This window comes from Anarhichas minor, unplaced genomic scaffold (assembly GCF_050575085.1).
Source record: "Anarhichas minor isolate MPS153535 unplaced genomic scaffold, ASM5057508v1 ptg000031l, whole genome shotgun sequence".
Taxonomy (NCBI): domain Eukaryota; kingdom Metazoa; phylum Chordata; class Actinopteri; order Perciformes; family Anarhichadidae; genus Anarhichas; species Anarhichas minor.
Genome location: NW_027466477.1, coordinates 204,766 through 217,733, shown reverse-complemented (window position 1 = coordinate 217,733; position 12,968 = coordinate 204,766).

Below are 12,968 nucleotides of genomic sequence, written 5' to 3'. Positions count from 1 at the left end.
ATTTAATAGGCATTAAATACGTACGTAGTAGCTATGAAAGTGTGTTACTGAAACGTAATAAAAGGATAATTAAGTTTTGATAGATTTTACAAATGACTAAGCATTGATCCTCACTGTGTGTTGCTGTGGTTCTGGTCACTGTTGTTGCCAGTTCCTCAGTAACAGTTGGCCACACAATCTGTGGAGAGAAAAAAAGCCAAACAAACTTGGAGTAATGACACTCGCAGTTTGCCAGGGTCGGCTGTTTGGTAAAGAACGAGCGGTGGTGAGGGGCCAGGCGGTGAAAGATGGCCACTTTTACAAGGCCAGACAATGCAAAAGAAAAATAACAAAACTGGCCAACTTTGATGGCCCCTGAATATATTGGGCACTCTGCCTTGTGTGTGTGTGTGTGTGCGTGTGCGTGTGTGTGTGCGTGTGTGTGCGCCTGCAGCAGCGGGTGGGGGGCAGAAGGGTTAAGTAGGATAGAAGGCACCCATACTTCAGATTGGCAGCAAGCTGCCGCAAGGATAATCTAATCAGGGGATGCAATTCAATTAGCCAAGGGTCTCTGGGGCCACCGAGCCAGGCAGCCGGTGGCAGCGCTGCTACCGAGGGCTCTGCTGCCTCCACACCCGACACCCCGACGCTACAGCCTCCGCCGGGGCCCTGGCCGCTGCGCATGAATGCAGATGAAATTTGAAATATGAAAATCTCCAGTAATTTATGGAAGTTGTCAGGAACACAGAGCCAAGCTGCTGCCGCTGCTGCTGGCTGAGAGGAGAGGGAGGAGGAGGGGGGTGTTTCTCTTCTCTGGAGATAAAATTGTCTTGCTGCTGACATTATAACACATATTACAGGCTGGTGTATCAGTGCTGTAATGAGAAAATCCTCTGTTATTGCCATTTTGGTGATTTTCATGTTCATTGTTCATGTTTGTCTTTAAGACCTTTAAGTGTATGTTTTTGTTTGACAACAGGGAGATCTCACATGATGCACGAGAGCATTTAGGGGATCTAATTAACAGGAAAGGTGCACTTAGTAGAGCGATGTTTTGTATTAAAAATGTAGAATTTTGTACATAAACATCAATATATAGCCAGTTAATATAGCTAATAATGTTGTTTGATGGAGAAAAATGTGTAATTTAACTCTACCATCTCTGGATCAGTAAGAGAAAAGAAGGTGTCATAACTTGGGAAATACATTTAAAAATATTGCTAAATATCTTTTTTACTGTGCAACAGAATCTATATTATTACATGAAGATAAAAGACAGCAATGAGTGTTTTTAAAGGTGCCCTGTTGCCTGAACATTTTTCTCACGGAATAGCATGCTGCGTATCCTCCAGGTCTAATAAACATGCCCAATTTATATAGTTCCTCATAAAACATTTGAAAAGCAAAATATTTTAATTTCTGTATAGTATACGCTCATGTTGACAAGTCTCCCGTTTTCTTTGTTGGCATGTTGTTTCTTTGCTCCTTATTGCCACCAACATATACATAACATAACAATATTTCTATTTTTTGTGTCATCAATATCTTAAAATGAGATACAATAAAACACATCGCTCCAGTTAAAACAAGAAAAATGACACTTTTGAGTTTACAAATAACACTTTGTATTTGTACAATTTTCTCACTGCTCTTGCAGATTTATTACTTTAGAAAATTCGATTTTTAAGGAACAAATAGTGCAGCGTACATTATATACACCGACATTAACTCCTCAGGCATGGTTTGAAATATTGCTGCACACACCTCTACTGTTCAGCTTTATACTCCTCCATATCTGTGTCACACAGCTGTGACATGCACCTCCTCAGGAAAATAGAAGGAGCTGATGAGAGCTGGAGTAGTGGGGGGGGGGATAGAAGATGGAGGGAGAAACCAAAGCACACGGAGAGAGAAGCTCTTAGACAGATTATTGCTCATTAGAGGCTGCCTTGCACCGCACCATTATGTCAGAAGGAATCCTTTTTCATTTGCACAAATTTGCCTGGAATTTTTCTTATTTAGCCTGGCCGCCATTATCAGAGCTGGAAATCAGATTAGCCTGTGATTATTCTCTGGCTCGCTTGCCAACATTTCCCCATGCGGCCAACGCCGGTGGCTCGGATTTGTCTTGGCCTTTTGCTAACCTCTGCCCACCAACAAGGCACACAACAACAGCCGCGATATGAAATAACTGTGCTGGATAATGTGCTCGGCCTGAAGGTCCAGCGGGATTAGATTTGTTCATGCTGCACATAAACACATGTTCTCCACGTCAGTCAGAAAGGGGACATTATGGATCATATATCCCTTTTGGATGCATAAATGTGGATATAATATTATGTACATGTTATATAAAGTCTGACTTGATTTTATAGATATTTTGTAACAGGGACCAGTGACTAAATACTGTACTTAAGCAGAATTTTACAGGGGATCTTGTGCATCAAAATGTGCTTACAGGTCTTGGTTAGTACTACTGCATATGTGACAAAATTTGAATAAAGACTACAATCAAATATATTTTTTTAAAGAAACGAGGGGTCTGTTGCTCCTCATCTCTGCTCGAGGCTACATTAGCCGCTACTAGCATAACACAACAACATCTAGGCTGAGCAGTCTGTGATCGCGTTGCATTGTGGGTAATGTAGGAGCCATGTTTTGACAAGTAAGCAGAAGAATATGTGGTACTGCTGAACAAGATATGTGTCCGAAAGATTCTTACAAAATAAATGTTGTTTCTTCAACTTGACACATCTTGTTCCTTTGTACCAACATGAACGTATCGGTACTCTACTAGTCAGCCTGGTCGCTGCATTGTTAATTACGCTTTGTGGGAAACTTATTTTCTCCCGGATTATGTGTGTTTTTGTTCCTGTCGTCTAAAGCCAAGAGTTAATGTTAACTTATTTTAATTTACGTCCGTAACTTAACGTAACAAACATACTTATTTTAAGCCAAACCAAAACGTTTTACCAAATATAATCAAGTAGTTTTGTCACGTTTCTGTTTTGCTTCGTTTTATTTAAAACGTAAACCATGTGTTTAAAACTGAGACAATAATCAAAGAAAATGTTTTCCCCTCAAAACGTAATTGAGAATGCACTTGTTTACAATGTGAATTAGAAAGTATTATGCTGTGCACTGTAATATAAAACATTAACTATTTAGTTAACAGCTTTAGTTTAATAACTTTTCAGATTATTTTACATAAAATAAAACACATGATAATAGAATACAAAATATATGTACTATGTAAATTGACAAATCTTTAGTGATAATCACTCAAATGTCTCTATTAATACACAAATACAGCAGAAACATAATAAATACAACACAGTATATGTACACGTTAACTTGTGTCATGTAACACATGTTCAGTGTATGATAAATACATATACTTGCGACCCTTTGGAGGGTCCCGACCCCTATGTTGGGAACCACTGTACTTCATCAGTATTGGCAATATACATGAATATTATAATAATATATCAGTCACAGAGGACATTTTACTGCATACTTTTACTTTTGATACTTTATTGCGCTGATAATACTTCTGCACTTGAGTAGGATTTAGAATGCAGGACTTTTACTAAATGGAGTATTTTTACATTGTTGCACTGGTACTTTTCTGAGTACTTATAACCGTCCATGTCAACACGACTATCAAACACCGTTCTCTCTTCCAGAAGTACAGAGGGGGAACAGGTGGAATGGTTTCCCATTGCTAAATAATCACTCCAATTAGGAAATTAAAATCCGAGGCAGAATCAAGTTATGGATACCCCACGAATAAGCCCCCCGGCACTAATCACAAATCAATAAAGACACGTTTGACTGTTACGCTTTCATTAACCTATTGCTTTTGAACTGCTCACACAGATTTTGTGTGGCTTTAATTGGCTGTAAAGCAATAAAGTGTAACGTGTTGGTAGTTATAGATTCATTAGTAAATAATGTAAATTGTTGATTATAATCATGATAATAATATTAAATTTAATAACAAGTCAGATATAAGCAGGGACGAGAGTGAACACCATGCAGCTTCAGAGTGCACCTGAACAGGTGTGTTGATCCGTGTTACTGCCGTCATTTTAAATTATTTTTGGTTTGTTATTTACTATTAGAATTATGGGTAAATATGTCCAATAAAGTAGTGTCGATGTTTCTTAGCTGAAATCTGTTGAGTGTTTTCAGCTTTCCTGTCGCCTCTTGTTGCAGGTTTGTAGTTAATCAAACCGGCCTGATGCTCATCTTTTGAAAGAGGAGATTCATCCCTGACGTAGTCACGTTCATGCTGCAAAGACACTGTGTTGAGAAGTCTCGTCTTGTCTATTCTGAGTTTTCATCGTAACACACTGTGTGTTTTGCGATTGTCATGTTAAAAAAACATTCAGATCTGTAGATATTGGATCAGATTTCAGTCACTAAATCTTGACGTGAACCTGATTTTTCTGCAGTGAGACCTGAGCTGACTTTAAAGCAGCTTTAGCCTCCAGGTTTATTTTCCTTCAGTGCTCATGCCGCTCGCACAAGTACCAAATACTGTTCATTAATTGTGTCATACTGATTGAATTTATGATTGAGGTTGTGTACTAGAGAGTCATATCTGCATAGTCCCATCTTTGCTATCGGCCACCCCGGAAAGGTTTGAATGTTTGACTCGGATTTATCTCAAATGACTTAAACCTGTGCATATCTCCTAAATGAATGAGTGGACGAGCAGAAATGAAAAGAACAAACAGCAGTTATTTTGTGGAAACTTTGGTAGATTTATTTCAAATTATCAGATAGTGCAAAAATGAATATGACTGATTTACACAGGGCATTGCTAAGAACAAAACATGGTATTTTTAATATTAACAATATTTTCAAAATATTTTAAAGCTCATTTTAGTTTAACAACAACAGTTCAGCATTTTAGTGCATTTGAGACTTTTAATAATCTCGTTTTAATACTCTGTCTCTTTGAATCCCTTGGAAAATCAAAGTGAGTGCAACATATTGCAGAGGCTTGAACTGTAACAGACACATAATAACTTATCATCCTTGATCTCTTTGCACCCTGCAGAGTAGAGACGATCGTCAGGCCATCAGTCTCAGACCTCCGTCCTGCCAACTCCAGCCAGGAAGGGTCTGCAGGACGTCGTGTATCCATGCTGGAGTCACTGAAAGCTGGCTTGGTAGGAGCAGATTACTGCCTAATTGTGCTTTTCAGAGCTGCTGTGCACTGGGGGGAGGTTACAAGAGGGAGGCATGCGGTCCGGGGCCACAGCGGTGGACGCTGCACCGATGGAATCCAACCTAGCAGGGTCTCATTGATCTGCTGAAGCAAAGGTCACAAGAGTCCTGCATCTGTTGGCTGAATGACGGCCACCAGAGTAGCAGCAGCAGAGGCTTCATCGTTCAGTTTAATCACTTTCTTGTGGTCAACTTTTCTGATCTTTTCGAGCATGTGTGAAAAGCATTCTGCAGATCTCATTTCCAGTTTTGTTCATCCGCTTCCCTTTCCCCCACCCCCCCATTATGAATCCTGAGACTGGATGATCCATCTCTCTCTCTCTCTCTCTCTCTCTCTCTCTCTCTCTCTCTCTCTCTCTCTCTCTCTCTCCACACATCCTTCGTCCCTGCATCCCTTCCCTCCAGCACTCCACCAGCCAACCCCTGCTATTTTCACCCCACACACATCCGTCGCTGCACTTATCCAGCCTCAGACGGCTGCTGGCTCGATAGCTAAACGGATTATCCAACAACAGAGCACCTCTCCTTCTCCCTCCCTCTCTCCCCCTCTCTCTCCCCCCTCTCTCTCTCTCCATGCACTCCTCTGGCCGTGGGTCCTCGGAGGCGGAGGGGCCCTATTGAGCGGGGCCCAGGCTCTCCACTAGCCAGGCTCTTTATTGAGGCGTCTATGGGGCTTTATGCTGCCAGCGCTCGGCCTTGCCCTTGCCGTCATCAATCATCCTCGGCTCCAGGGCTGCTATCACTGCCCAGACAGCCGGCCAATCGCATGCAGCCTTCCAGGAAGCTCTATAGGAGATGGAGAGAGAGAGAGAGAAGTTGAGGGGGAGAGAAAGAAATGGAGAATCACTCTGTTTCTGTTGCTGCCAGTCTGATTTGATTGACATCTTCTGTACCTTGTGGGTGCAAAAACATTGGTATGAACCAAGATTAGATCATGAAGTGAGAGTCTGAGTCATGAAAGCACATATAACCAAGTTAAAATCATCATCATCGAAAGCATTCGGCAGCAATAACGGAGCCTTTTATGGAAGATCTATAGTAATCCTATAAGTTTGAATTTTACATGAGGGACTCAGTATAGAAATATTGCAGCAAAACTATGATTCCCCGAAGAAATAAAGTTGACGGATTAAACCCAATACGGTCAGTGTAAACTCACTAAAGACTTTCACAGTCACAGTAGACGTTTCTATAAGAATAATGTAGGTTTATTTAAAGAAACAAAGAGGAGAATTTCGATGTTGAAGCTCACTTTTCTCTTTTTCATCAAGCCTCAACAGTATGTTGAATTTCTACTCGAGTCTTAACTGGATTTTTCTTTTCTTTTCTATTTTTTTGTTGTTGTTCCTGTTGCCCCATCTCTCTCGGCAGCCCTGAGCTCTCATCCTGCTCCAGGAGGAATAGGCAGAATCTGATTACAGACCTATTTTACAGCAGACGCCGGGGCGCAATAAAGGGAGAGAGAGCACGGAAACGGGACTCGGCCCATCAATTAGATCTCTATTAGCAGCCAATGCAGACCTCACCTCAGGAAACGCCGGGGCCCTGAAATTAAGCAATTCTTCAAGCTCGACAAGCCAGTCAACTGTGCTATATGTTTGAGAGAGGAGGAGGGAGAGGATGGTGTCCTTACCACAGCCTCTATCCTACAAAACCTCTTATAAAATCATGCAGAATAAACAATATGGACCACAAGGATTTGGCTCAAAAGACACAGGGAAGAAGACACTAAAGACCTAAATTAAGGTCGGTTCTGAGAACCAAATACATGATAATACACCATTATTTTGGATACGCTTTAAATTATTTGACTCTACAATTACATTAAATTACTGACATTACTTTTACAGTAAATGATTGTGAAATGACAGCTCTATAACTCAATGTGACAGTATATTACTGTGATTTAGCAGCTTTTGAATTACAATATTTAACTGTAACTTCACAGTAAATGTCTGTAAGCTGCTGTGGAATTACAGAATAAACGTATTCAAATACATAACAGAAGGTCAAAAACAGAAGCATTGGCTACCTCAGACTAACAAACACAAAATATAATGATATTATAGTCGTATTACAGTGGCTTCTTTTCTTGGTCCCTTGTCCTGTAACCTCCTTCCGATGCCATTAATCTCCGACTGTTGACCTGCTGACCTGAGGCGGGACAAAATGTCAATATTGGATAATTAGCCGCAGCATTAAGGCCGTTTAGAGAGGACACCTTGAGAGGCGTCTGGCAGGGCCCGTAATTCATAATTGCCTTTTCAGGGAATTAAAAGTTTTACTTTGAAGGTTTTCCTAATCTCATCGCAGGTCTGCTCAAACGACAGCTGCTGCGAGATGCCAGATAATTGGGTTTTAGTCAGAGGGATGTGGTATTTCCATGTTAACAGGGGTTTATTGGCGGGAGAAGGGGCAGTGCAGGGATGCAGCATCAGCTTCTGAAGACTCCATGTTTATGGGTCCTTATCTGGTTTGTCTCACCCAGTAACCTGCTAAGAAACACTAACATTACTGGGATGATTTATTATGCCAATAGCTTCTCAGCAGTCAGAGGTAACCATTACTGTTAGTTTTTATGTATAAAGCAGACAAAAGACAAAGTAGTCTGCTAATAGTGGCCAAGCATTATGAGGTCTTTACATAATTCTAGACATGTCAGGCCCACTTAAGGTGTATCTTGCTTATATGTCTCACAGATGTCCGAGGTTTGGGAAAATGCAGTTGCTTTTACAGCTCTAATGTCTCTGCTGGATTCATTTCTGGCATGATCTGACGCAAGTCCTCCCTTAACAATCCTGTTTCTCAGTCTACTGTGGGACGCATTTCTCTATTTACTCAATCAAAGGATGGCCATTTATCATCGTGAGGGACAGCTTCGTATTCGCTACCTTGCCTGCTCGGTTCCAGCACCAAATTCAGCATTTTTATGGAAAACTGCAGTCATTTTGATTGATGAAATCCAAAGATGTCCAAAACAATCCGGGGGATCCCCAACTGTGGCGCACCGGCGGGGTGCTCCAGTGTTGTCATTGTTCCGCAGAAAGAAAGGAGCGCGTCCGGAGAACACCAGGGGGAGAAAAAAAATCACGATTTTCAGTTCAAAAGGGCCAGAAAAGCAGCGTTTCTTTACAGGCAGTGGGAAAGTGGAGGAAAACCTTTCCCCCCCCCCCAGCTTGATGCATTCAGCTATAAAAGACACGGGCTGATAGAAACAGGGCAGAATAGTGAATTGATTATTTTTACTGTGAGGGTTGATGTTATTTGTGTTCTCGCCTGTGAGCCGGCTGAATGGCTGGCACAACACATCCCCCTGCATTCATCCGATTTGCGCATATAGCCTCATTGTGTGTCATGTAGCATGCGAGAAGTAAGAATTCCTTGAAGCCGATTTCAGACCAGTTCTGCTCACAGCTTTTATTTACCCCGGCGCTTGTCTCGTTTGCGGTGATTCATAATGTCACAAGAAATGTCACCTGTCTGGCCCTAATTGGCACCTTCTGTTATTAATACCGGGGGAGTGTGGCTCCCCTTTGCACCCGCGGAAATGAGCCTATATTGCGTATACTTAATACAGCATCACCCAAAGGGAGATTCAATAAATCTCCCCTTTAACGGCGTTTCCCCTCGAAACTCCTTCAGGCGAGTGGAGGCCGTGTCAAGATTGCGATTGTGCGCCAGTGCTTAGGACCAGCTGCTCCCAGGACAGACAAGCCCTTGTCAATTAGGCGGTGACAAGCAGGTCCTCCAACTGCCTGCAGGCGCTAGACCAGCCAGCAGTGTACAGTCCCCGCAATTAGTATCAATTTCTGTCGAGACCTCCTTGGAGCGCGCAGACACAGGCCGGGTAAATGGCCAAACATTGTCCAAATAACACCGACAGCCACAAACGACAACGTGTAATGGGGCCAGTGTTAACCGCGCGGCGCTGTGCGGAAAGAAAAACGTTTGAATTTAGGAGGATCGGACATAAACTAAAGGGTTTAGTTTCTAAAATAAACCCCTCAAAACCTGCTGTGACCGCAACAACAGCACGTTAGCACTCATGTTCCTGTTCAGGTCAACACAGTTTACCTAAAACATTGTCATTTTATTACTCAGACTATTGTCAAGAAACACTAACATTGAGGAGCATTATTACCACTTATAAAGGGCTTATGTGTTGTGATAATGGCTTTATTAACGATTAATTATGCATTTAATAATGCTTTAGAGATCAGTTAAACCTCATGGACAAGAATTGGCAAGTTGTCAAACGTTCTGGGCAAAAGTCCACTTAATAACCTTTTATTAACACTTACAACCACAAACCTCATGATTAAAACCCTTATTTATGTATTTCTGACTATTGCCATAAAATACTTGAGCATGAGTGGATTGATTACCAACATTTATAGACAAAACATGAAGATATAACTTTATCGTTTTATCAATTTTGGGTACCAAAACAAGGCAGCCTTCATAAAGATCTTATAGTTAATTTATTAACGCTTTATAGAGCAGTTATAAGACATTAATAAGACCATGTTTTGGGTTGGCAGGTTGGGAAAAATCACTTTGGCTGTTTAGTATCAATGCAGTTCTAAATGCTTTTTGATGTCTGGTGTTCTAACAAGCCATCAAGTCTGCGGTTATGCATGTTAATAAATCATTAATTCAATCATCAGGTTTTGTAGTTGTAAATGATAATAAGAGATTGATAATTGTGTTTTGGTCCAGGTCATCTTCAGACCTGACGCTATGTTGCTCAGTTATGCCTTGCAACATAAGAATACATTTAGAGTTGGCAGGTTTGTGTTTACTTTAAGTAAATTAAGTTAGTGTTAATTAGAGGTTAGTTGGATTTTGGTCCAGATCAGCAGCCCAAGTGGTCAAACAGTCACAGAGAGTTTACAAAATGTGTCCTTATTACAGTAATATAAATACTGATCTATAAAGCATTAGAAAACGATTTAATGATTGATAGTTAAGCCATTAGAGTTTATAAACTATTCTAAAGGGTGCCCTAATGGAAATATTCACCCACTTTAGATTTAACAGCAGCTCGGAGATATTGGAAGCAAACTGAACTCTGTTGCTCACTTTTCAAACCAAACTGGCAGTTTTGGGTCCAATGACAGAGTAAATAAATGTCAAGCCAGCACTGTCACAACACTGACGCATTGCTCACCAAGCCCCCTTTGTAAACGGTGTCACCTCTAGCAGCTGGTGGTGGCATTCCCGGGCCTCGGACGCTGCCCTTTGGCCCCCGGGGGGGTTGGACTCCGGACAGGGCGGCCAAGCCGTCTCCACAGCGCCGTGATAGCTCGGGTCAGCGGGGCCACGTTTTCCAGCAGGAAAAGCTGGGGCAAAGTCGGCGAACAAAAACCCCAGAGCTCACCAGGCCAGTGGGATCATTAGTATGAGCGTTTGTTTAACTAATTAGCAAGCTGGGCAGCAGAGGGAGGCTTGTATAGGCGACATGGACGTCATATATGGCAAAGGTACATGGGCATCCGTCAACCGCGTCAACGCTGGATGAATTGTGACTGAAGCGCAGAAATCAAGTGACGGTTGTTTTGATTTGAAGCCCACAGTTTATAGGGGACATTAAGGACCAGCTATTCATCACATTTACCGAAATATGACAGCCACTATTAGCCAAACAGTGGCCCAGAGTAATATAAAAATATGGAGATACAGGAAGTTGTGCTTTTAAGGAGCTGAAGCCGCTGAGTTTGAGAACAATACTGCGTTATTTTCAGGAGCAATATTGTTCCGCAGAGTTCAAAGTACAGGACGGGGACAGGGCAGCGCACTGAAGTTCAAGAACAGTGCAAACAGCACATGCCAACAAAAGGAGCTGCACAGCATTCAGCTGTAGAGCAGCAGAAGTTGGGTGGGAGGGTGGTGGTGGGGGGCGAGGGTGCGGGTCCGCGTTAAATATGGTAAAGTTTTTGTGGAGCGAGGTCGACGGGTCAAGAAAAGTAAACAAGAGAGCAGTCTTGATGACAGAAGGAATTTAATATCAAAAATACATAAATCTTCAAGTGAGGGCAGGCGCATAATGGGCACAAAGGAGGCGAGTGTTAGAGTCAACACAGTTTTTTGTTGGCGATTAAATGGATCGGGCCAAGTTGTTAACATTTAACACAAAACGTGGGCACTAGAATAGAGGTTGAGCAGAAAAGAGGGGGTTTCCCCGGTGGAGCACGGCAGTGATGACATGCGGAGAGACGGCTCATGTGCAGGGAGAGATCTGGCGCTTAATTGTGCACCAATGCCGCACGCAGTTTGGTTTTTTTAATGATCTTAAATCCCATTTTAGTTGATTTTTTTCGGGTCTGTTGACATTTTGATACTTGCTCTTGTCGGTCGAGTTTACCATTTTGGTGGTAAATAGCGCGCTCTTGGCGTCGTTGCGCATTTACGCACGAATTTCTACGTGAATCCTCGTGGATGCACTGACGGATAATCCCACCTCATCTTGTTGAATCACATTACTGCATGGCTATCCTTCATCTGATACAATTAATCTTCCCATGTTGTAGGAAATAGGCCCACGTTTGTCTCCACGTCCCCTCTGACTGCTGCCACACTGGACGCAGCGCTGAGAACTCTGTCTGACCTTCGCCCTCGCCCCTGCGAAGCCCTGCAAGTTCCCCAGCAGTCGCAAACAACTCTGAATTCCATAATTCTTTGCGAAAAGGCACTATTAGGGAAAAATCCTTCCTTTTTGACAATTTAATAGTGCAAACTAATCATCTGGTTGACACGGGCCATTCATCTCCGTACAAGCGGACAAAGACAAGGCTTTTTCCAAAGGTTCGTCTGGACCCTGCAGTCAGACCAGCCTCTATTTTCAGATCAAGTGCACAATAAAAGCATTGTGACTGCTTAATGGCTATGTTTGTGAAGCCACCCAAAACCCAGTGTATTAAATGCTTTTCTTTTTTTTTGGACTAACGGCTGCATAACTGAGAATAAACCGGTTTCAATGAGAAGCAGAATGATATAAAACTTTGCACTTTAAAGCAATCAAACACGAAACAAAAGATAGACAAAAAAACCGGGGCGCCACAAAATTGCTTGAACCCCCCCAAGTTATGAATTCGTTTCTGAATCAATTTAGCGGTGCAGGCATTTTCCAAACATCCTCTTGCGGGAGTAACAAGACATGGAAATTGATCCGGTGAGACCTCACCTCTCGGTGCGCCTCAATAAAAGAGACACCAGCCTCTCTCGACGACTGTGTAATTTTTAATATATATGCAATAAATGTTCAATTTGTTTCCAGAAATGACGGGAAATAATAACGTAACATCTTAAAGCCATCCATTACAGCCACAACAATGCTCGTGCATACGTGCTGTGACGCAGAGTGCTTTGATTAATTCACGTTTTGATTGTGTTTGATGAAGCAATAACGTTACAAAGCTCGACTTTGGACCAGTTGGACCATTTTCCCTCCTGAAAAACAAAGATGACGGTGGCTGTGCTTTGATTATACATTCATATATACATATATTGATTTTATTTTTTTAAGCACATATAGATCACTTTTAACACTTTCTAAAGAGGTTTTTTCTGTTTGTTTTTCAGGTTTTGTCTGCTGCTGAACTTCAGGATCCTCAAGGGTGAATTTCCACACAAATTATCCAAATTATGAGTGACATCCAATTAAAGGTGTCAGCCTATTTCCCTAAGCAGTACTCATCAAAATAATTGTACATCTTCAGTCACAAAAACCCTCTATAGGATTCAAATATTTG